The sequence below is a fragment of the Plectropomus leopardus genome, chromosome 13 (assembly GCF_008729295.1).
Source record: "Plectropomus leopardus isolate mb chromosome 13, YSFRI_Pleo_2.0, whole genome shotgun sequence".
NCBI lineage: Eukaryota > Metazoa > Chordata > Actinopteri > Perciformes > Serranidae > Plectropomus > Plectropomus leopardus.
The window spans coordinates 10,954,910-10,980,007 of NC_056475.1; the positions used below are offsets into that span (position 1 = coordinate 10,954,910).

Below are 25,098 nucleotides of genomic sequence, written 5' to 3' on the forward strand. Positions count from 1 at the left end.
TAAAGCCTGTCTGGATGAATCAAGGTTAATAGGAGCAAGAAAAAGCAGATAGGAGAGATTTGGTGATGCTTTTTTCAGCCCTGTCATAGTGTTTATTTAGCCTCCTGCGGGGATTTAGAGAAGGAGACGGCCGTTTTCTTCGGCTATTATTCAAATTTGAGGCAGCCAATAGAGAAGAAAGTGAAGAAATATCCAATCTGTCCAACTGTTTAGGTATTCATATATTTATATCTATCGCCCCTATGGAACGCAGAGCCATGTGGCAGTAAGGTAATACATTTATTTTTAAATGAAAAATATACCAGTCGACCATACTTCTAATATTCTGCTTTTGAAGTGCCAAGAAGTTAAGTCCATTTCCCTCCCTTTTTAACTTTCCTTCATGATTTTTCTTTAATATATTTTTTAAATGTCTAAAATGTGTAGGCCATGCATGGAAAATATTCTTGGCAGCGACATCCCCCCTCTAGTTTAGGCCACTGAGTTGTGTGATGAATTGTGTGTGCACTCTCCCAATGTTATCTTCCTCCAATCCCCCATCTGAAAAAAAAAAAAAAAGTCGGGCGAGTATGGCTGGAAGTTGTCAGCTTTATCTGCCACCCCTGCCTTTTGATCTCTACCTTATGGGACTTTACTGAATGAAGGGAAGCCATGCATAAACACAATACCGCACAGCAAACACAGAGATGCTCTCTCTCTGTCTCTCACTCTCTCTCTCTCTCTCACACACACACACACACAAGTTCACACAGGAAAGTAAAAAGAAATGTGTGCTAAACCAACATGCACTCAAAATGTTCAAGGCAAGGCAATCTTATTTGTACAGCACATTTCCTACACAGGTAGACTCAATGTGCTTTACAGTAAAACATAAAACATTAAGCAATGAGATAAAAAGCATATATAAAAATAAGCATTCAGCAAACCATATAATGCACACACAAACGTACACAGAATGTTATTAGTCCTGACAAATTCATTACAACATGCGCACATAAAGGAAAACGTATACATAAACACATGCACACCCCCGCACACTTACAATGTTTTGAGACTGCTTTAAATGAGGATACAGCTGCAGCAGATCTCAGGTTATCAGGCAGTTTGTTCCAGAGAACAGCACTATAGTAACCAAATGCACCTAGACCTGATACAGTTTTAATCCTAGAGACATTTAGGAAAACCATGCTTGATGATCTGAGGGATCTAGTTGAGCTTAGGGGCTTGTAGAAAGCAGTAATATTTTGAAATTGATCCTGTTCTGTACCGGCAGCCAGTGGCGTGTTTTCAGCACAGGTGTAATGTGTTCTATTTTCTAGTTCCAGTTAGTACTTTTGCTGCAGCATTCTGAATAAGATGGAGTTTACCAATTGTCTTTTTGGGAAGTCCAGCAAAGAGGGCATTACAATATTCTGATCTGCTGGACATTAATGCACAGATCAGTTTTTCTGAGTCCAACTCGGACAGGAAGCTCCTAATTCTGGAAATGTTTTTTAAATGATAGAAAGCTGTCTTCATAATGGTGGTGATGTGACGCTGGAAGTTAAGATTAGAATCAATAATAACTCCCAAGTTTCTGACATGCTGACTGCAAAACATTTTTAGAAATCCAGACCATGCGCTCAGTTCCCGAGCCAATCCCTGGATCATCTGGCAGCGTCAGTGTTGTGGTGTTCGGGTTCAGTGGAGCAGCGGTGATGGGAGTGTCCAGTGCCTCAGCTGCTGGACAGTCTCAGTGTCGGTATGCATTGAGGGCAGCTGGGGAAGGGTTGCCGCAGAGGTCGAGACAATTGCAGACATGGGATGGAGGTGATCCGGCTGTCTGCCGAGCAAGACTGCAAGGCTGAGAGTAGGAAATGTGCTTTGCCTGTGCAGCCGCTAGAGACAAAACTCTCAATCAGCTGATCTATTTTGCGAAGCTCGGACTTTTGTTCTGGATGTCCTCTTTGAAAAATGAGTACTGGTGTATCCACACACATGACCATTGCAGCTGAATCCAGTCCCAGGATAAATAAGCAACAACATAAAAGTAACCCCACGCTTGATAAAAGAATAGATCTAAAAACAGGTTTTTGGATAAAAAGTAAAATCACAACGGAGGCTCTGGCAGATGCAGCATACAGATGCTGACACATGTGCAAGGTGTACTTTGGCTTGACTGAAATGTGCCAGGTAATACACTCACAAAAATACGCTACACAGAAACACACATCCATCTTTTTTCTGAGAAAATATCCTCAAGGTCTGTAAATAAGAAATGAACCTCTTGCTGCAAAATATATGACATGTGATAGTTAAATTGCTAGAATAATTTAGTCTTGAAGGTGTATGAAATGGCAGCACAAACACTAAATAATCCTCTATTTTGCATTTTCTTTGCTATTATTTTATTATTTTAAATAGTATTGATCTGATTCTGATAAAATCTGAAGGTGTGAGGTGTTTGAAAATGTGTCAACAGTCCAAACCCCAAAGTTACTCAGTTTTAAATTATATAAAACAGAGAAAAGCAGTGAATATTTGCATTTGTGAAATAGGTAACACAGACTGTTTGGCATTTCTCTTGATAAATGACCCCAGCAAGTAATTGACTGTTTAAATTGTTGATTCATTTGCTGTTAAACAGCAAATCAGTAAAATGATTAATTCCCTTACCTCAACCATAAAATGTACACAAAAGGTCCTTGTGTGTTTCTTTTTGATTAAAATTGGGTGTCTTGTTGCTGAACAGCCTGGAGTGCTGAAATAATGGATTACAGTCAGATGGTGAGGGATATAATGGGATATAATGGGTCTGCCAAAGTGAAGATTGAGTTTTGCAACAAAAAATAAAGTGGTTATGTTTATATGTAAGCAAAGGGACAATTAAATGCCCAATGAGTTAGATCTGGCCAATATTTTAGTTTACTGACATAAAAAAGTGTTGACAGTTTTGATGCTATCTCAAAGACATTTTTGTACAGTATATGTGGCAGACATGCTGACATTAGCATGCTAACTAGCTAGTCCTGACCCAGCCTGTCTGTCAGGGTGGTTTTATAAGACCCCTTGCACCTCAATCAGTTGTCATGTCCAAATAAACAAGGTACAAATCCAAAGCATTGCTTTCTTAACCTGTGCAGTGTAATTTAGTCCTTTTTTCACTCTGTCTTATGTCATTGCCCTGCTGCTTCATAACTGTCCATGTTTCCAGATGGTTCTGGTTTCCATGGCTTCTGGTTTTGGAATGATTGAAGCCTCCCCTCAATCCAAAATGAGAGGATGTAGAATCAGGGCTGGTAGTGGCAAAAAACATTCATCACCACCCCAACCACCTGCTCCCAGTGTTGTGTCTGCAAGAAACTGTGATCCCAGGCAAAGAGAAGTGATATTCCGGTGTACGCTACAGGTTTTGACAAGGGGAAACACTATTTGACGGGAAACAGACCTCAACATAACAGTGGTAAAAAGAAGCACAACAAGAGTAACAATGATATGGCTTTCCACAGTTGGAGACAGATCTTAGTGAGTAAAAAGATAAGGTTTGTTGCAGAACTACAGTTTTTTTAGACTCGTAACTAACAGCTCATGTTGGCTATTTGGAAAAAAATATCTTTAGCACAACCAATGATAATAAACTGTACTGAAAAAAAATCCAAACAATCAGTGTGGTTGTTTTCTTTCTTCTGTGGTGTTGCAAAAACTGAACAAACTATAATTTAAACTTTAGGCTGACACCAAAAGCAAAGATTATAAGATTGCTGTTTTATTTTTACCAGCTCTCATAGTTACCATAATTTGGTCAAGTTCTGCACATTCTTGCACCACAACAGTTAGCTTTTGTGTGGGTTATTTATTTTCATTTATTCATTCATTTTTAATAACTAGTGAGTGAATGTAAATTGTAGGGACCATGTGGAGAAGTAAAATGCTGTCCCCTATTTCTTTGAAAAATATGGCCAGGTATTACACATTTCTCCTTTAAATATATGTATGCAGTTGAAAATGGTTATGTTTCGGAAAAGCTTACAGTATCTAATTTCACTGTTAACATTTTAAACTGATTTGCAAGGAGATTTTATATCACCAAATGTTTTGTTTCCTGCTGCAAGAAGACTGTTGATGCCTTTAGTTCACAGCAAATGTGGTCATTTTGAGATTACAGTCAGACATCACAGTATGTTCTCTAAGTTTTCCTCAAGAATGAAGGTTCACGTGATTTTAGTAAAGCTTAGAGATGACTGAAATTAGATAACGGTACAGTGTGTTGGGTGTGTTGGGTGTGTTGGTAGGGTTTCTGTGAAGGGATCGATAATAACGTCTGAGAGGGAGCTTCTTTCATTACTGGGAGACTGCAGAGAGACAGAGTGAAAGAAACAACGTCAAAAGCCACAGACATCTGCATGTACCTCCGTCAAACATTTTGTCCTCATTCATAACCGCACATTAAAGAAGGGATGCAGTGATGACAAGGTGAAGAAGGCAGAAAGAGACAAAAAGAGATTCAGACAGTTTCACAGCACGACAGGCCTCTCCTGCAGGGGCAGAAACAGATGGACCTGATTTCATCTAAAATATACATTTGCCTCAACCTAAGCACTCTGACTTTTTGTCATTGACTCAAGAAACTTGAATTCATTCTGACAGGACCACCTGGTGTGTGAAGCACAAAAACTATGCAGCCCTCCCTGCTAGGCTGGACATAATAGCAGCCGGATGAGTCGATGCTAGTATTGATCTACACAGCAAGTCAAAAGACAGAATGCTGATCTGCATGAAACAAGATCACAACACTGACAGGAGCACATCAGCCAGCCTGAGAGAGGATACCTATTCAAGAGCTCCTCATTGCCAATTACTTGAATGTCCACATACTACCACTACAACTTTCATAGGCTTGCAATTGAGCAAAGTAACATGTTTTACAGGTTGCTAAAAAGGGCTACCTGCTGATGCTGGTACCCAGTTTGATTGTGCGCTGCGACCAAACCAAAAAACAGAGATGGGAATCAACTTCTGAATGAGAACCAGTTCCAAATTGCCTGATCCATTGGGATTGTATGCTTCCTACTTGTAATGTCTCTTAAAATATACATTTAACAAAGGGTGGAAATATGATCAAACATCTTTCTACACAACATGGGCTTCAATTCCAAGACTGCAATGTGTTTGACAGCCTACCTCCAAGTGAGAGTGCTTCCCAAACAAGTAGCACATCCATTAAATACAACAAATATCCTGTAATATCACTGGTGCCATTCTTCCATCTCATCCATTTTAGATAGTGAATGTATCACTTGGGTTGACGGTGAAACCTTTATAACCCTACTTTCCAAGGGAATTTCTTAAGAATTGTACCAAGGACCAGAATCGCTGATGGAATTGGGATGAATAAAATCTGATCAATTCCCATCCCTATCAAACAGAAGATGCGCTTTCAAACCAACCACTACAAGCTAGAGAAATATGAAACTGAATCAGCAGTGTATGATTATTCCATGCAGCTTTGTGACTGTAAGCAGCCCTTCACATTGCAAAGACTTTAGATTAAATCTTAGGAAGTATTGATTGATACAGCTTCAACACTGTCAAAACTGAAGTCAGTAAATTGGACCGAATGCCTGAATAAACGGTGAAAAACGGATAGTGTTTTGGTTTTATGAAGTATGAACTACAGTGCGGTTGTAAACTGTTATTTTGTCAATAACTGTTTCTTTGTTTAAAGAAAAATGACAGCTTTGTTTTGTTTGATCCTTGTTAATTCTGAGTTGTTTGCACATTTTTCAGATGCTTTCAAAATGGTCTAACAGCCACAAGTAAATGAAACGCAGCAGCTGAACATTCTTCCTATTAAGAGTAAAACTACAGAGCTTTGTTTTCCACTGGGAGCCAAACACTACTTCAAACAATCTCTGACCTTCCCTCTGCCTCCGCTCTTCTTCTGCTGTTCTTTATACCTCTTTAAGTCTCTTTAGACTCATTTACCAACTCCTTTTGTGTAATGTCTTGCTTTGCGTTACCCACCGACTCCATTTCCTATTTTTTCTCCTTGTTTTTAACCTCACTCCCCTTTACTCTTTAAACTTTTCCTTCCATCTTCCTGGCCTCTACTTCTAAATTAAACACATTTTCCTGTTCTTTTGCAGTTTCATCTTCCATCTAGTAAATTAAAAAAGGCTGGATCCCAAAAGTCAGGGAGGTTGTCATGTAGTATGAGGCTCAAGGGTCTTGTATCACCAAATCCTCTTGAACTACTGCTGAGTAAGACTATCAGGCCTTACCTCATCAATAAACTTAAAAATGTGCTGCGAAAGCTTGTGTCTTGAAATGCACCCTTCAGAAAGGAACGGTTGATGCAACACCCCGACCATTACCTTGGATGCATAACACCTAGCAGGAAGTGTGTAACCCTGTGAAACTCGGCTACCTTTTGAAGTGTAATAACAGAGAGGAGACAAAGTCAGAGAGTGCTAGAGATGAGTCGCGTCTCTGGGGTTTGGGTCGATGACTTTGATGCATCTCAGAAAATGGATTCTGTTCCACTTGGTGTAGCTGTGAGTTTGGATTTTTTTCACTTAGAAATTGCTTTTCACGTCCTTTGCCAGTCGTGAAAACATTGTGTTCATGTTAGCCTTTTGTCCTAACCGATCAGCAGCGAGTGACATATTGATCGATGTAATTTTCAGTCGACACAAAAGCTCTGAGCACTTCCTCTCTGGAGATCCAATTACAGGATTGAGGATTTAGCAAGCAAACCACTGCATGATCTGTCGCAGATAGCTGATTAAAAAAAGTTGACTGAGAGAACAGGAAGTGATTCCATATTTTCTTTATTTGGACACATGTCATTGTGTCATTAGCGGGTGTAAAGGACCTTGCTCAAGGGTATGTCAGAAGCAGCAATTATAGAAAGGGAGTGCTGTTGTTTCAGTCCGTCAGGCTCAAACTAATGACTTTCAGGTCCCAATCATTTCATCTCCAACATTAGCCACCTGATGCCTCATTAGCAGAGCCTTTGTGTTTCTATGTGTGTGTTTTGTGAGTGATCAAACACCAACATCACCTCATAAAGATCTAAGTGTGACAGACAGTATTTATCTGCCTGTTAACTTGTGAAGCAGAACTTCTTTGTACAGAGATGATATGAGTTTGTTTCTTTCATCACAACACTGCCAATATCAGACTCAATATTGTTCAGACCACAGCAGACAGTGTGATGGATAGATCATTATAGCAGTTGAGTTTAAAATGCTCAACACAGTCCAACGCGTTCTTAGATCTTGAACTTGTCTTGAACCCATTTCGGCTTTGTTTTAAAAATGTCTGCAGTCAGCCGCTCGATTCTGACCAGGAGGTAGACTATACCACTTAGATAGACTCCCAGTCAGACAAAGTGATGTGGACTCATCTGTCATTAACAATAGGAGACCAAGTTTTGACTTTTGGAAAACAAGAAAGTCAAAAAGTAGAGAAAGTTGTTGGCATTCAAAAGAACAAACTTCTGGAAGAGAACTGAAATTTTGAGGAAAATCTGAATAGATCTCTAAGATAGTCACAATCAGTACTCAAGTCATCCAGTACACTGGTTTGGCTCTAGACTACAACATAACACTTTAAACTAATAACAATGAATGCAATCCCTATTAGATTCCCAATGCAAAAGAAAATTAGCCAATCATAAATTTCCAGATTCCAAAGGGATTCAGTATAATAAATTTAGTCAGAGAAAAGCTTCTTGGCTACAAATTACTTAACACATTAAATTGCTTATTAAAATTGTAATTTTCTGGAGACTGACTAATCTATGCTTGAATCAGGCAAGCACTGATACTGGCATGTTTGATTTCTGCTCCAGCTGTTACTCATTACTCTGTGAATGTAAGAGAATAATAGTGTTGGGCCGAATTTCTTCTCAAAAAGCTTTAACAGGTCTAACGGGAGGTGCCCAGACTTTCAGTCCCACACAGCACATGATTGTCCATACAGTCATCCTATCAAGACAGAAGACGAGATTAATTTCTGTTGATGACGCCTAACAATGATGTATTTTTTTCTTGCCAGCCAATGAGTTGGATTCAAGAACACCTTGATGAGATGCACCAAAGAAATCAAACCGTGGAGGGCACAAAACTTCTAACAACTAAAAGCAATAGTAATCTTTGGATTGTAGAAGTAGAAGAAGCTGTTGCCTCGAAGCTACTAAAACAAGCAGCTATCCAGTTCTGAACTTGGTTTCACAAATAAAGGTGGGGACACATTTGCTTTCTCTCAGCTTTTTAAAGGATCTTATAGTGTGATCAATTATGATGACAGAGGAAGATATAATTCCATATTTTACATATTGGGAATGTGAGTCCCCTGTTTGCTGCAGTGATTAGGTGCCTACTTTCTGCACATTTTACTGTCTTGCCATGAGACAAATCTTTGGGATTGATTTTCACTGAATATGTCTGTAACAAATTAATTCTTGTAATAGTTGTTGCCCCAGACTGCTTCTATATTTACTTCTAATTTAATGTGTATTGCAGGGGTTCTGATTATGACTTAATTATTATAATAATATTTTGGAACTGCTGCAACTTCATCTTAATATTTTGAAACAACCGTCTTGTTGACTTAAACTTTCTGGAAGCAATTAGAGTAGAGTCACCCATCAGTCTAATTACTGTGATACACAGTAGTAGCAAGTGTACAAATCTCCATTTAGTTTATTTCAATCTGTCGTATAAACTCCCCTGATTGTTAGTTCCTGAGCATTAAACAGCAGGACCAAAATTAAATATTTTCATTATTACATTCAAATATCTCTCAGCCAGCGAGTTGCCAGACCATTCTTTGCCACTCCCGTATGTTTCTGCGTTTTTATCTCTTCATGTTTTGTAATTATGCATTTTGTTAGACGCCTTGCAGCAAGCTAATTTTCCCATTAGGGACTATAAAATCTTAAAGTCGAGCTTTATTAGTCATCCCCTGAGCGCTGAATTCATGAAGTTAGCAGACTCTGCCTCAAATGTAATTAGTGTCTTCGACTGTAACTCCATTTCACACTTCCGAAATGCACTGCATGCCTATTGTCCCGCTCTCATCATTCCTTTCATTTTGCTAAAATGAAATGCACGTGAACTGTGAAAACAGCCTGCAGACGGTCTCGGGCGGACTTCTTTTCCTCCTTTGTCTCCCTCATGGTCTCTTTCTTCCATCACTCTCTCTGTTGACCTTTCAGTAAAGGCTGCTGGAGGTACTGAGGTTTAATTGTCCCCAATGAGAGCCAGTAACTCCAATCTCATCAACAGCGTGGGATTTAATGTCGCCAGCAGCCAATTCTGCATTCTGTCAGCTAGTCACAAGAATGGGCTGTTTGGATGCAGCTTCAGACTAATTCACGAGGGAAGAGTCTGGACCTGAATGTGGAAAACTGTTGGAGGCTTGACCTTGGCTAGCAATCTTTTTTTTATTTTTTTTATCTGGCACACTTAAATTTGTTCTCACAGCCAAGACACCACTTTCTTACCATGTGGATTTTTTTTATTGTTCTTGTTTTGGACATCACTGCCGTGAGAAATGATGATAGGTTTCGCACTAAAATCATTATGGAGACCCAGTAATGCTTTACAGTTGGGCTTACAAAAGCACAAAACCTGTTGGCTACATTTTTAAATTAATTATTGACATATTGTTTCTGATATCCAAAAAGCAAAAGTGAGAAAAGCAGCATAGCCTCATATTTGGGAACGAGTGACATTTTTGATAACAGATAAGTATAAAGTGATTTTTTTTAAAAATTTTTAAATCAAAAGTTGTTAAATCACAAAAATTTAGAAGATGAAAGTTGAACAAACCCATACGACTGATTTAAGTTCAGCACTGAAAAAAGATGCATGTGCAAGACTGTGAAAGATGAACCAAAAAGAATTTCTGCAAGTTCAACTGCAATTCTGAATAACCTGATGACTCATTTTAAACATGCCTGAGCGCTTGTGTTGTAATGCATTGTGTTTTCTCTATAGACATGGGCATGGTGAGGAAAAAGTATCTGGTTTGCAAGTCAAACATAAGTCTAGATGTTGGTTATGAAGTCTGCAGTCAAGACTAACATCTCTTGAGTCAAGCCCGAATTGTACACTGAAGCTGCTGTCTGCTGGTCCTCACTGCCGAACATGATCAACACTTTCTCATCTCAATTCGTAACATACTGTAGCTTTGTAAGTGGAATCCCTTTGCGTCTGCTCTTTATATTCCAGGGATATAAGAACAACACGACCAGTTCTGTCCAGCCAGGTTCTTACCTGCTGCCATCCAGCAACCTTTCAAGCACATGAAAAAGGTGACTTTTGAGGCCAAAAGCACTGGCAAAGTGGTCCAATGACATGGTTCCCTCCTGCTTAAACAGTACGATTGGTTGCTGTCTGGTACAGTCAATCGCCTTGAATGAAATAACATAATTGTTCATCTTTATATCAAGTCAATTTGAGTCCATTAGTCAAAGGCCAAGTCTTGGGTCATTGGTCGAGTCAAGTCTTAAATCACCAGATTTGTGACTTGAGTCTCTTAACCAACAATGATGGTCAGAACAAGTTGTTCAAAAGTATGTTTTTTTTTCTTTTGCCCTCACTTTGTTGAGTCCACAAAAATCGCAAATTCTGTAAATTGGATTATGACAAAGAAACAGTGCTTTTGTGCAATTGCAAAAAAACCCATACAGAGAGTCCTCAACCATGAAACAAACAGATTTAAAAAAAAATAGAAGAAGCATTAGTCAGAGGTTCTGTTAAGAAGGCAAGCAAGAGAAATTAATTACTGGATGATACTATGCTTGACAGGCTGAGTGTTGTAGTTATCTTTCTTTTTTTAACCCAGATTCAGGATGAGTCACAAGGCTCATGCCAAGGACAACACATCTAACTGTGGCCAAATAAAATCGATAAAGTCACTAGAATCATAAATATTATAGGTCACTAACATCATCTGGCCTGGCAACCAGTGAAAAACGCTTAAACAGGGACATAGTTCTTTCTTTAAGCGGTAGTCAAAAGCAGTTATCATCATTATCAGCTGCCTCTCCTCCTCCTTCCACTTCTTCATCTTCTCTTTATTTGAGTTCTTTTTACCCGCCCCCTTTTTCCATGAGTGAAACCCGTGAAAAAGCTTATCAATGTTGCTCGGAGGAAGGCAGCCTGCAATCAGTGGGAAAATTACTGTTCTTTCTCCTGTCACCATCACCAACAATCCACAGCAGAGCCAGGGATGTTTATCTGCTGAGAGTCTTCAAACGCATTATGACTGAACTGCTATCTGTAAAGGCTAAATTGTCTCATATTGTAGTTTGTGCCCCCCCACCCCAAACACAAACAGATAAAACTGCGTAGGTTTCTATGAGAAAAGGTTTGACTCATAAAGTTGAAGAATTTAAAGCCCTACATTTTGGAAGAAAAAGTCAGTATTTTAGTCAATAGTTATAATAATATTTCCAGACTTGTCAACATATTACATTTATTTCAGTTTGTCAGCAGACCATCTAAAAAAACAAACACTTGAAGCACTGCAAAACCTGGGGACTTTGTGGAGAAGGTAGAAGACTTAATGGATGTCTCTGATGCATTGCAATATTTGCTACATTTACTCTCTGCCACTTTTTGAAAGTGTCTGAAATCTGACTGTAGGCTTCACTTCAGTAGTTCAAAGTTTTAGTGGCTTCTTCTACAGTAAGGAGTTCACACACGATTCTCTCAATTCATGTTTTGATAAGTCTTTTGATTTTGATGATCACAATTTGATTTCTAATTTCAACATTACTTCAGCACTGAATTGCCAATGATGGACTATCAGTGGTGATTTGTAAGGATCAACAGACCATTGGCTTTATGCCCTGAAAACTGGTATCAAGTGTGATAAGACTATAAGAATTTATTTCACCAGTCAATAAAACAAACTATTAAACAGGAAAACAACAGCTGGAAGATAGTGGAGGGTATTTTATAAAAGGTTGAGTTTCCTCACCTGCAAAAGGCTATCTTGATTTTCACCTCAGTAGCACAGCCTGCAGACTGCGGTTTTTCTGTCAACATGCATTTGTTGTTTACATATCACCATCACCAAGACAACATGTTGCCACACTGCTGACCTCAGCGACATGGTGTCTGGAACAGTACAGCTACAGGCTAACGTTACTGGTGAGCTCTGTTGTGCTGTCTGTGAAACGCTTTTTTTTTCTTCAGACGCAGGAAAATTGGATCTTTTTAAAGGCACTCATCTGGTGCCTCTCCAGTGTCTTTGGTCTCCTTCTTTATCCTCCATCTCTCTTTTCTGATCTTGAATGTACTGTAGTGAGTCTCAGACAGACTGTTTTGCTACCTGGCTTGCTGGCAAGCTGTACCCATCATGCCGTTCAGAGCGGAGCATTTTTTGCTAATGTTTAATTATATGTGTTACAATTTGTTTATGAGTCACACATTGTTGTGTGCCTGACTTTTTTTTAATATTAGCTGCTACCAACGTAGCGCCCCTTGCTGTAAACTCAAACATGCAGTGTGCTCCCTGTTGAAGCGTCACAATGACTGTTTCAACCGTGCACTGGTTTTATGGTATATGGCATATTCATATCATGTGGAACATCACAACCGGTATACTGGATGAACCGGTGTACCACCCAGCACTACTTACAATCCCACAAAGTATTAGATAAGATACATGCAAACATTTTGAAAATTTGCCCAATTACACTTTTCAGTAATGGCTCAAAATTATAATGAGCCATAAATGTCAAAACTCTTAATTTACTGCTAACTAACAGAGTGACCGACTGAGTTTTAATTTGGTGGAGAATACTGACTGAGTGAGTTAAGACTGACTGAAGACTCTCCAGCTGTCACCACACGGCCAGAATCACTCTGCCCCATAAACCAGCACAAGCACTCAGAGGGTGTGTGTGTGTGTGTGTGTGTGTGTGTCAGAGAAACAGAGACTGACAGAGCTGTGTGTGTCTGAAACATAAATATAGGCTGGCACTCCTCTCTCAGATTACAGGACGAGGTAAACATCTCAGCAGCTCTTAGGTCATCTCCTGTCCCGTTTGCTTGTATTACCAACTATTTCAAAGCCTTTCATGTTATATCAGAGTATGGGTCATCACATAAAGGAGACGTAATGGTTCAAGTCCTGTTTTACAGTGGATTGGCTTTGCCCTCCAAGAGCTGCTGACTACTGAGTTCCTCCCTGCTGACTGAAGTCTCAGTGTGAGTATGTGTACCATGTGGGCCGGGCCTGGGCAGATATCTCAGAACTATCTGTATGGCTAGATACCACTCTCTATCCTCCAGGCAAGCTTTATAATCTTCGTCATGTACCAGCCAGATGCTTGGTACTACTCAAGTGAACGTCTCCAACAACTCCATCACACACTATGGATAAGGGAAGGTGCATAATAAAGAGCGCCCTGAGGAAATTTTGCAGGATGTAGGACCCTTTATTCAAGTGTATATGAGGGTTGGACTTTCCTGATATTCCTGAAAAATCAATCTTACATTTTAGGGACATTAAATTTTGTTGTGACAGGCAGCTGACAATATTTTATTTTACTTAGCTCATTATACACATATATTGAAATATGACATGCGTTTGTTACCATTATTGCTGTGCATCTCTCCCCTTCTCTTCCCCTCTCTCTTTCTCTTTCCTTTTGTCATTATTGTAATTTATTATTCAGGACATCTATTGTGCGTCTGCCGCTCTTCCTGAGGTTTCTTCCACCCCCCGCCCCCTTTCAGGGGTTGTTTTTGGGGAGTTTTTCCTTCGGCGATGTGAGGGTGTACAGGCAGAAGGATGTTGTATGCTGTAAAGCCCTCTGAGGCAAAGCGTGTTTTGTGAAAATGGGCTTTATAAATAAAATTGACTTGACATATTTTTTTGTTTTTATTTTATCGGGGTTTTTTGTTTTGTTTTGTTTTTGATTTGAGTATTTGTCTGATCTTAGTCCTGTCCTGGTTTTGTATTGTTTCTACTTTACTTGCAACTAACGCTTTTGCTTAATCTCTTTTTTTATATGATTACTCTATATGAAATACATACTCCAGGTAAATTATACTGCTATTCTCCTCACGCCATTTATCTACATGTATTGTATTAGTGTTACTACACTTAAAGGATCTTGGAGTAATTTTGAACGCTTTTGAGTTTTAGATTAGAGTTAGGTTGCAGGATGATATTTATATTGGTAAAGTCTAAATGTCATTTAATGTCTGGGCCCCTTTTTACAAGCTCTGAATAGCTTATCAGGGTGTCTCAGTTCACAAATCTAACTGACTTGAACTCTTGTTTGTATCTATATTTTTATCAACTTTGTGAATAAAAACTGAACTGAAGTGAATCAATTGACCATTTGTAACTGTCATTTTAAACTATTCTATTGAAAAAACAAATAAAAAGAATCACTTAACTTATTGTGGGGAAAAAAGGAAGTAAGTCAGCATATTTCTTTCTGGGTGAACTGACCCTTTCACACATATTGTGAATGCCCAGATCACAAAAAAACAACCTCACTTCTTCAATTTTCCTAACTCAGTCTAAAAATGACAGCAGCTCCCACTGCAACTTTACAGACATCGCTATGACCTTGCCAAATTTCCTGCTGAAATCTGTATTCAGTAAACCAGCAGACATGAATAAACAACATTGGACAGTGAGCTTCTGGGGAGTTGGTGAGTGCTGATGGTTTGGATGGAAAGGGGAAGGTCAAGCTCCCCCTCTGGGCCCAGACAGTCAGAGTTGTTGGCACTGCCGGCCCCGATTTGGCCTCTTCTGGGACTCAGGGAGAGGGAGGCTCTTGGTTCAACAGTGTTGAGCTGCTGCAAACCTCCTCCTGCAGGGCTTCAGCTCTGTCTCCCAGGAGCAGTGAGCCGTATCACACAGTCACAACATTTCACCTCACTTCACTTTAAGTACAGGCTCCAGTGGGAAACCAGGTAAAGAAAATGGAAAGTGTTTTGAGCTTTTTATCCCTCCCTTTGCCTTCATTAATCTCTCCCTGGCAGCAGAGACTGGGCGGACCTTACCCTGGTTGTGTGTCCTGTTAAAAGTGCTCTGCGGTAATAAAGTTAACTCCTATCTGTCAGTATAATAGCATTTTTAAGTCAACCAACTGCTATAAAGAGCTTTCGAATATGAACTATATATACAGCATGATGGATGTCTAAAAGTGCTGGAAAAGTTTTTAAAATGTTTTAAATTACATTATTATGTTCAGCTGCCCTCTTATAGGTCAACATTTGCTTCATTTTTTCTAATGAAATGACTCTTATTTGCAATTCTAATTTACACTGAAACGTTTTTGAGTCTGATTAATATGGCTGAAAGCATTCCAAAATCTTTGCTTTCACATCATTCTTTTTCCTGTTTCCTGGACTGGCCTCCCCCCTTTCTTCTTCTTTCTCTGTCTCCCCCCCTAGAGACCACTACAACAAAAACACTAACCTTTCACTTGTAGAAAAGCTACTGCAGCAAAAAAAAAAATGTGACATTGCTTCAGGCAAAAAGTTTCAGTGGTCTCAGCAGCAGTATTTGATCATAGATCTGCCCTACCTCCTTTTGTGTTCAACTGGCAGCATGCTTGTTTTTGATCCTCTTTGACCATTAATCTGTGGCTTGTACTGTTTTCATACAATCCAAGCAGTTTTTTTTACCATCAAACTTTTATATTTGTTCAGATAATTAGACCATCTACAACTTTAAATAAATGCCCTGACATTTGCTGTTCATCCAATATATTGTTTCTCACTTTGTTTAATGATTATAATTTGTTTTAAATCAGTTTTGATGCCTCTAATTTCTGTCCTCATCTGTGAAAATGCTGGTTCTTACTTCAAAAGCACATTATGAGTACAGCTGAAAATGTTGTTTTGCTTATAAAACATGGAAAAAAAGGGAGAAAAGATGAAGGTGCTACTCTTTAGTCTGCAGTTCCACAATAAGGTAATGCTACAGAGTGCTTGCATTTCAAACATACACGTGCTGCATTTTTTTGCGCCCCCAAATCCAATGTTTCAATATAGACACACAGCGAGAGCATGAGCAATGCCATCATGGCACGCAGGGCTTTCTAAGTGCCTGTTTATCAAAGTGTGACGGCTTTGCCCTGAGATGAACAAAGTTCAACTTTAAATGCAGCAATGCAAACTGCATGTCATGTGATGAGGAACAACCAATCACAGCCGTCAGACATCTTGTATTTCTTCCATAAATATCAGTCTACGGAAACTATGGCGGCAAAGTCGATCATATTGCTTTACGGTCTGTCCCACTGACAATATTTAGGGCCTAATACACACTTCAAAAACCACGCCAGGAAGAATATCAGCTCTGAACTTCTGGTTAGCAAGCTATGATGCAATGCTGGTTATGGTCGATAAGCAACTTCAGATGAAACTTTCTGACAAGGCTCAGCAGCTTTGATTTGATCAAGAAAGTGAAGCTCCTATTCTATCAAGGCGTAGTGGAAAGCCTCCTGCCCTTTGGGATCTTTGCATGGTTTGGTAACTCGACTGTCCAGTCAAAAGCCAAATCCACAGATTAATACAGACAGCCATGACGATTACGGGAGTCTGCAAACAATCCAGTCCTCAAGACATTTTTCAACAAACCATAATCAGACAAGCACAAAAAGTCATCTCCTATCCAACTCATGTGTGTCACTTGAGTATAAGCTCCTCCCCTCTGGCAGACGGTACAGAGACCTCCTAAACAGACACAACTGGCCTAAAAATTCCTTTGTCCCACTGTCCATTAACCCCTCAACACAACCTAGGCTTGAATGTGTATGGTTGAATTTCTTTTTTGGTCTTCCGCACAGTATTATAGTATTATTATTGTAATATGTATCCATTATTCATGATGATGCAGATGGGCGCGCACAATTGATGGATGTGTACAATATATTGTTTTTACTGTTTTTATACTGCAGACATTGTGGAGTCCAAGTCAAATTTTTTACAGGACAATAAAGTCTATCCTATCCTAACCTGCAGACCCGCTCTTGATTGTTGGCACATTAGTAACAACCAGCTCCAAACCTCACGTTTTACAGGTGGTTAAAGACGTGTCATGTGTCCCAGCCGTTAGTGATGTTTTTATTGTCTGTTTTCCATACATTTTACCTTTTAATCTGATTTTTATAACTTTTTGTTGCTTTATGTGGGTACATTTAACATCCTTTTATACAAGATATAACCATCCCACCAAACCAATAAGCTTATATAGTTTTGACAATCCACTGATTGTCTTAATGAGTATTCTCTGAACACAATTTTTCATTTAATTGCTTATTCCTCCTGCCAACAGCAGTGATTTTACCAAAACTTTGAGATAAGATAACAATGTTTTGTAATTAAAAGGAAGCAAAATTAGAATTCCACCTCCCAGAAAATAGTCTACACACAGTGGAAGCAAGCCACAATCCCCTGTAGTCTTTAATCCAGCTCTGGACAAGGGCAGACAAATTCAACAGCAAAGCTGAAGCTTAGATGTTAACAACTCTCAAGTCTCACCATTACATCGGCTCCCTCCTCCCTTCAGGCCGTTGTTTTGGCTGGTGAGCAGGCCTGGTTCACTGGAGTGGAAGGACCCGGAAGGGAGGGCAGCCAATACATCACCCCCACACCCTCTCTTTACTCATTACCACACAGACTCTGGACCACCATGTACATGAGGTGCAGCCACTTTAATCTGTCTCAATCTGAGAGCTCCTGGCTGACTCTGCTGCTACAAGTGGCCTATTTAACATGAAGGGAAGCTGGAAATGGAGCTGTAGATCTCTCCGGAGACAGAGGCAAGGAGTAACACACTCACACCCACTGCCTGACAAACAGACAAAAAATACCTGCACCAACATACTGACATAACAGTCACAAATGTGCCGAGCAAAGTAAGACGGACTTCATGACTAAAGCTGCAGATTTCATACATATGCCACAGACCCTTGACTTGTTCCCCATTACTGGAAACCTTCTGCATAATTTCTAGGAGGATGGCACAAGAAGAAAGTGTTGTATCAACCAACACTGGATGCACTGGTTTGCTTGGAGGCTGCATTTTCTAAAAAAATAAATAAATAACTAGAAAAGTCATTAAGACCACTCTGGAAACTGGCCATCAAAGACCAAATGGCCCCCAGGGGACACCAGCTGCACTGACACTGTTGTGTTTGACAACTTAATAAAAAACGAGTGCAGGGTGAAAGTAGAGTGGCTGCTCCTAATTAAGCACAATCCTAATTGGGAGCATTTTAACCCTTTATTTTAAATTTATGGGAATTCTATTAACTTTTAATGACTTTGCTGCCTGGAGCTCTCTTAGTTTCTGACCCAGACTATGAAGGCCAACTGTGGGTTCGCCATCTTGCTGCTATTGCTTTAGCCTTAAGAGCTCTACTTAATTACCTATATAAATGCTTAATGTTACACTCAGTCTGCCATATGTTGGAGCTGGAAAAAAGGTGTGTGGGCTACCAACTTTGAAGAAAGTTAAATAACAGGTTCCTAGAGTATGTATGAATTAAAATTAATCTTTTCACATAAAAAGATGTTATAATTAAAGCACACACACACACACACACACACACACACACACACGTATATATATATACATATATATATATATATATATACACAATATATATAAATTAAGGTCTTAAAGTGCACATCATTGCATTCTAGTGTGAACCTACAGTTTCTGTTCAGCTTTTGAGAGTAATCCAAGCTCATAGAAATCCTTGAAATTGACATGAAATCTTCATGGTGTATTATGTGGGCAGCAGACTCAAAATGTGTTAAAATGTTGTGCTAACAAAATAAAAACAATGTCAATGCAAAGTCTATAAAGATCTTTTGTTATTGTGGTGGACACACTGATTACGTAAAAAGAGCAATTAAGTCCACATACAGTGGACAGAGCGGAGGTGGATGGGTCAAGGAAACATGGACTTTAAACCGGGTGACAGTAGTTTGTGTCAAATCTTGTCTAAAACCAAGAAGTCAATATAGGTACATGACTTAGGTCTTTTCTTATAGGTACAAGACCATATAGCTCTTTGTATTCAATCTGAGTGCCACTGTCCTAGCTTTCATTTTTAAAGTATAGGGAGGGTTCCAACACAGTTTATTCTACTCTCATTTTGAGTTTAGGCTCAAAAGATTCAGACAGACAGAAGCGTAAAGGAGCAGCTTTTACAAACACTTGCGTACATGTACATGTGTTTTTAGGAGGAAAGCTTGCACTTGTCTGGCTCAACCAAGAGTGGCACGAATTCTTATAAGAATGGATGTGTGAGAAAAGTAGTCAGTTTTATAGGTTTGCATATGTGTATCACAGCACTAACCCCACTTCATGTCTAAAATTTTAAGCAGAAAGAGTTTGCATTCACAACCCCATACCTTCATATATCACTGTATTTGTCCGGTGCATTTTTGGTGTTCTTCTGTTTGTTGCACAGTACTCGCAGTGATATCAACTGATAAGCTGTTGACCCATGCTAATGCAGGTTTTTTTAAAAGAGCCATTTGTGCAGCAGGGAGCGCTCAAGTTGGACTTGACACACATTTCCATAATAGCTCAAAATAAGAGTGGAGAGCGCGGCCCCAGATGGTTAAAATGCAAAAAAGTAATACGTGTGAACATGTCTGTTTCTCTTCTAATAATCTGCAGCTGCGTAAAGAAGATGTGAACATTTGATATACTGCTGCTTTTATTTCCTAAAAAGGGAGTCTGCTTGTGTTTATGGTTATTTAGAACTAGCAAAGTTTTAACCCTTAGGTTTGCTGATATACAACTTTGGTTATTGTAGCTTCTCCATTGTACACTACATATTTTCTACAATAAATTAACAATCATACATAGAGATGTTTTGGTGGAAAAACGCCAAATTGCTGATTTATAATCAGACACTTAATATTAGTTTTAAGCTTTGGGATGGAATTGGGCGACAAAATTTTCTTGTTTTTTGTTATTATGGACTACCAGGCTGCAACATAGAATACTGTAGTGATGTTTGTTCCAGCACCACAGGAGCTTCCTTTAGCTGCTAAATTTTACAGTGGAGAAATGTCTCAAAGAAGAGCAGAGGTCAGTTTCCCGGTGCGGGAAAAAAAAAAAAATCAATTTGTGGATAGTAGGGATGAACTACATAATAGTGACCTCAGGCTGAACCTCAACTCAGAGGAAACTACACAACAACAAGCTGCAATTTAGCTACTGTAAAGACCAGACTCAGTGACAACACTCTTTCTTATCACAAGATTATTTAGACATGTTGACAAAGATGAGGGTGGTTGTTGATCGAGGCCCTAACAGAAGGGTTTGGCAGTCCAAAACTTGAAGACGAAAATTAAAAAAAAAAAAAAAAAAGATATAAATGTACGTAAATATTCTATCAACAGCTCTTTTTTTTGTCTGAAAGACATTTAAACCAGATGGATGTATGCTAATGTGAAATTCACATTAATATTTCCAAAACTCTTAAAATTCAAGCACATGTACACAAATTTGTACACTTTTCCCACACAAATATATACACTGAGAATGCTGTACAATTTGAGACGCACGCAGGTTAAACTTAGTTCAACAGCTTATTATTGCACATACATATCTTTAAACACCCTATGCAATCCATACAAGTAGACTTACATCCTCCCACACACACTAACATCATTCTCCCTGATGTCCACTGCTTGTCCATATTCATTATTCATACTTGTCTCTGTAATTGCAGTTGGTGTACAGTAAATATTTAATCTCTTCATACCTCTAAGCTCCCCTACCTCCAGCCTCCTCTTTCCCCCTCCTCCTACTCCTACTCCTTCACTTTAGCCGCTTTGAATACAGGGATAAATCTACCAGCATCTGCTGATCTCATGTACATTCATGGATTTCGATCCGCTCATTATGGATATTGTTTCGGTGGTCTGGTTTCTTGATTTACCCTTCATGTCCCACAGCCTTAGAATTAATTCAGCAGATAACAAAACATCTCATTATCACTGATTTTACTGCCAAAATTCCAAAGTTGCTGCTTTTGCTGCAGCAGGGTAAACCTTGCAAAGGCTCATCTTTGTAGTTTGCCAACAGAAAACTATTGGGCGCTTTTGACTTTTGAGAGGGTGCTCACACTTTAGCGTTGAAACTTTTGAATCTATCCCTTTTGTGGGAATTCATAACATAAGTGACATGAGACTGGAACACATAAAGAGACATTTTAAGTAATTTGAACTTGTAGTTATCCAAAGTGCACTTTACTACAGAGAGGGGAGGGAAAAAATTAATCTAACCAGGCACTTGCAAGTATGCTTATCTGAACTGTGTCTCTATGCCGACGATTCAGCTGTTTTTCTGTCTCATAAAGATTCAGAAGTTGTTGGAAAAGTGTTTGAGACAAGAACTTCAAAATGTTGTGACTGGTCCATCAGATAACAAGCTGTCTATACATCTAAGGAAAAAAAAGGCCATCTTTTTTTGGATCAAATAAAATAAATAAATAAAAAATATTTTGTCTGCACATGTGTGAGTGTATACTCAAGGGCCTCTCTTAGTTGTGGTGATTCATAGTTGTTGAAAACCCTGTTTATCGACTGCTTTGTACTGTCATTGACTGCTGACTCATCACTGCTCTTAACTGGTTGGTGGGGGCCACAAGTTTTCAACAATTGCTTCAGCTAAAACCCAACTGTCTGTTGCAGATCACCAACTGGCCTTAGTCGTGGTTTAAAAACTGACATCCACGGAAAAGTTTGATCTCATTTTGAACCATAGCAGCTGTAGATTTATTTCATATTTGATATCTTATCATTCACTAAAGTTAGGTAAATTACAAGATGAATATCTCCCCATTTTATCTTCGCAGCCATCTTGTATGTAGAGGAGTCCGGAGGAATAATTCCAGCAGGCGCAGCTCTCTGTGGTCTGGCTGCAACCTGTTTTTTTCCCTGTGTGCAGCATAGCATCACATCACATCAGGAGTTTGCTACAAGTGGAGCACTTTGCCCGCCAGATTTTGTTAACTAGCAGATTTTGGTGATTGGTCATTTTTCTTTGATATTTGTGCTTCTATCATAAGTAGGCTATGTAGGTAAATGGCTTCTGGTTTTGTCTGTTTTAGTTGTTTATAGTTTTTATTTCTTTGTTGTGCTGTAGCCTTCAGACAAAGTTAATACCGTTACAAGTCCAGTTATGAACGATATGAATCAAAGATTTTTTGGCTGTGTTTTAGTTATTAAAACACATAAATACTCATTATAACACGTTATCTGTACTTTGCATTCAGTGCCTGTTAGCAGGAAAACATGATCTGCTCTGTGAACGCACAACAGCTCTATCAAAAATAAACAGCGTGTGTATTTTTCTTCTAGAACAGCGGTGCTGTAATCACCAGAATCATACAGAACTGCAGCAAACAGCTCGGGCAGCCGCCTGGCGGAGATCTCCACTCTGCTCAGTGCACTTTTATAGTTCAGCAGTTTTTCTCTCATTAAATGTGCCACTCCACATTTCATGTCTCACAATGAGCAGGGCATTATGTTAAAACCTGAGAAACAGCCGTGACCTCGTTCTTTTCCTAAACTGAATAGAAACTCATGTGACAGATGCAAAGAGGACTGAAAATAGAACGCAGCCTTAGGTCCTGACAATCACTCCAAGTCACCTGTGGCAGGGCGGGGCTACAAGACGAAGGGGGCCTGATTTGATTTAGCCCCTTTCAAACGTACCTCATTTCAAGTGTTTTTTTCTTATTCCATAATCTGCAGGCAGACGCATTAAAAACATTATAACACCCCGAGTGCAGCGCTGTCAGAACATACAGCTCATCATCTGAAAAACTGCTCTCTGATTTATGTAGATCTCATATTAAAGCCCCACTGTGAAGCAGACTTCATGTATTATTCACAGCAACGACCATGCGAGCGTGTTTGTATGTGCAATAAAAATGCGTGTGTGTCGTACTCTGTTGCATCTGTTTCTGACTCATCGCAGGCACAGTGGATTACTAAGCAGAGAGAGAGAGACAGATTGGAGCAGACAGACAGGGACAGTAAGAAAAAGTAAAAGTGAAACAAGACAGAGGGGAAAAAGAGACAGTCAGACTTAGTTAAAGATCATCTCACAGTCTTTTGGAAAGACAGCAGTACTGCAGATGTACATGGAGAGTGGAATAATTTGATCACAAATACATCTTTATTATTGTTCACATACTTTAGCCTAATAATCTACAGTGCTTTTACTGAGTATGTAAATGCATATTTTTCTCTTTTATTGCTTATTAATTGACTGGTTAAACAGACAGCGACTCCAGTTCATTAAACCTCAAACACCTGGGGCATGATGGATAAAAGATGAATATGGACAAAAAAGAGAGAGAAGTTAGTGTGACAGTATTTGTTAAGGCTCTTTTCTAAATGCACTGACTGTATAGGATGAGTTGTAGTTTGTAGGCATTGTGATAGATTTATTATCCATTCCTCTGGCACCGCCGCTTGATTTTGCACCACAGGTAACATAGCACAGTGTCATCATTATGAGTGTACATTGCAGCGAAACGGAAGACAGAAGGCTTCGCTTTCTACAGCAAAAAAAAAACAAAAACAAAAACAAATGTTTTAGCTATTATGGTTTTTATTTTAGATCTATTTAAACAGAACCCCACAAGCAATGGTCTCCTGCAGCTGTCCGCAGGAGGACCATTTTTAACAGGCACATTTTGTCCATTCTCATGATGCACTATCCAACTTTTTTTTTCACTATTAACAGGTATTACATCATTGATGTCATTTTCTGACATGAATTTGGCCCCTGGTGCCAGCATGTTTCAGTGTTGATCAGGAAATTAAGTTGTTTATCATTTCAGTTTGTTGGAATTTAAATCAGAAAAAGAGTTAGTCAGGCAAAGAAACAACACCAACTAGTTAGTCATTACCATGAGACAGGGCATTGGTGACTAAACTGTGGTGTAAAAACAACCCAGCAGTGAAAACAAAGAATCACACCTGGAAACATTATCTACATAAATACATAATCTAGTCTGTGATCCTCAGATAAAATGGTTCATATGTGAGCTTCTCAGCTCCTAACATTTGTTTTGTTCTGCTTTGATGTACAGTAGCAGTAGCATGGCGGAGAGGAGGGGGGTGACAGCTTCAGAGGTTTTATCCCTCCGTTCTGGTTCACTTAGACTAAATGCACCCCAGATGGAGAGAACAAAAGGTGTTTGTTTTGTTGTTTTTACAAGACAGAGAAACAAAGAGCAAAACAAGAAAAGGGGAAAAAAAGAACATTGCAGAAAACAATGTAGATTGTCAGTGAGTTAAAGTCAAATAATAAAGAAATATGCTGAGTATAACGCCAGCTTCTGAACTATACTGTGCTGCGTTGACATCCCTGCAGTATGTGTCACTATAGGCACAAGTCACACATAATTTCATTCATAATAATTTTGTTTCAGTCGAGTCGATACCATATCCCAAATCCACAGGTCGAACATTAATTACAAATACAATTAGTTTGCTTAAAAAGATCCAAAGCATTACCAATTTTCAAAAGACTTAGACTTTAGAATTTAGTATTCGTATCAATCCAGGATTTACCACCCATTCAAATATTTGTGGCGACCTGCCACGATTAGAACACCTGCCGCCCACATATAGATTTTATACTTTTGGAGTTTGACTGCTCATTAGAAGCACTATCAGAATATACAAATCATTTGGTAATTAACGGCACCACACTCTCGGAGCACAGAGCGTACTCTGGCACAGACAGAAGCAGATCGCCAGGTGCAGTGAACATAAAATGAACTGTTCATTGCGCTGGGTCTAAAAATGTGCTTTCACGTCCTCTACAGCAGCTGCTCCTCTTATTAATAGATCTAATTAGCTCTAATGCACCAATCAATTCACACACACACACACACACAGATTCAGATTCTGTGGGAAACACTGCAATCACATCTGCAAATACATAAAAACATAAACAACTAAAGTATACTGGCTAAAATGATCATTTCAAGATCATTAGACAGTAACAATAATTTTTTCATAATGGTTCGTATCCTGACAGAAATCATGTTCAAGACACACTGAAGGATCATGA

The 25,098-nt window shown here is 39.1% G+C and overlaps 1 protein-coding gene across 2 annotated transcripts in view; it reads right to left on the bottom strand.

Annotated features, from left to right (window-relative positions):
• The window catches only part of sgcd (sarcoglycan, delta (dystrophin-associated glycoprotein)), a 307,043-nt gene that overhangs the window by 97,747 nt on the left and 184,198 nt on the right, over positions 1–25,098 (bottom strand). The gene's annotated exons all lie outside the window — the stretch shown is intronic.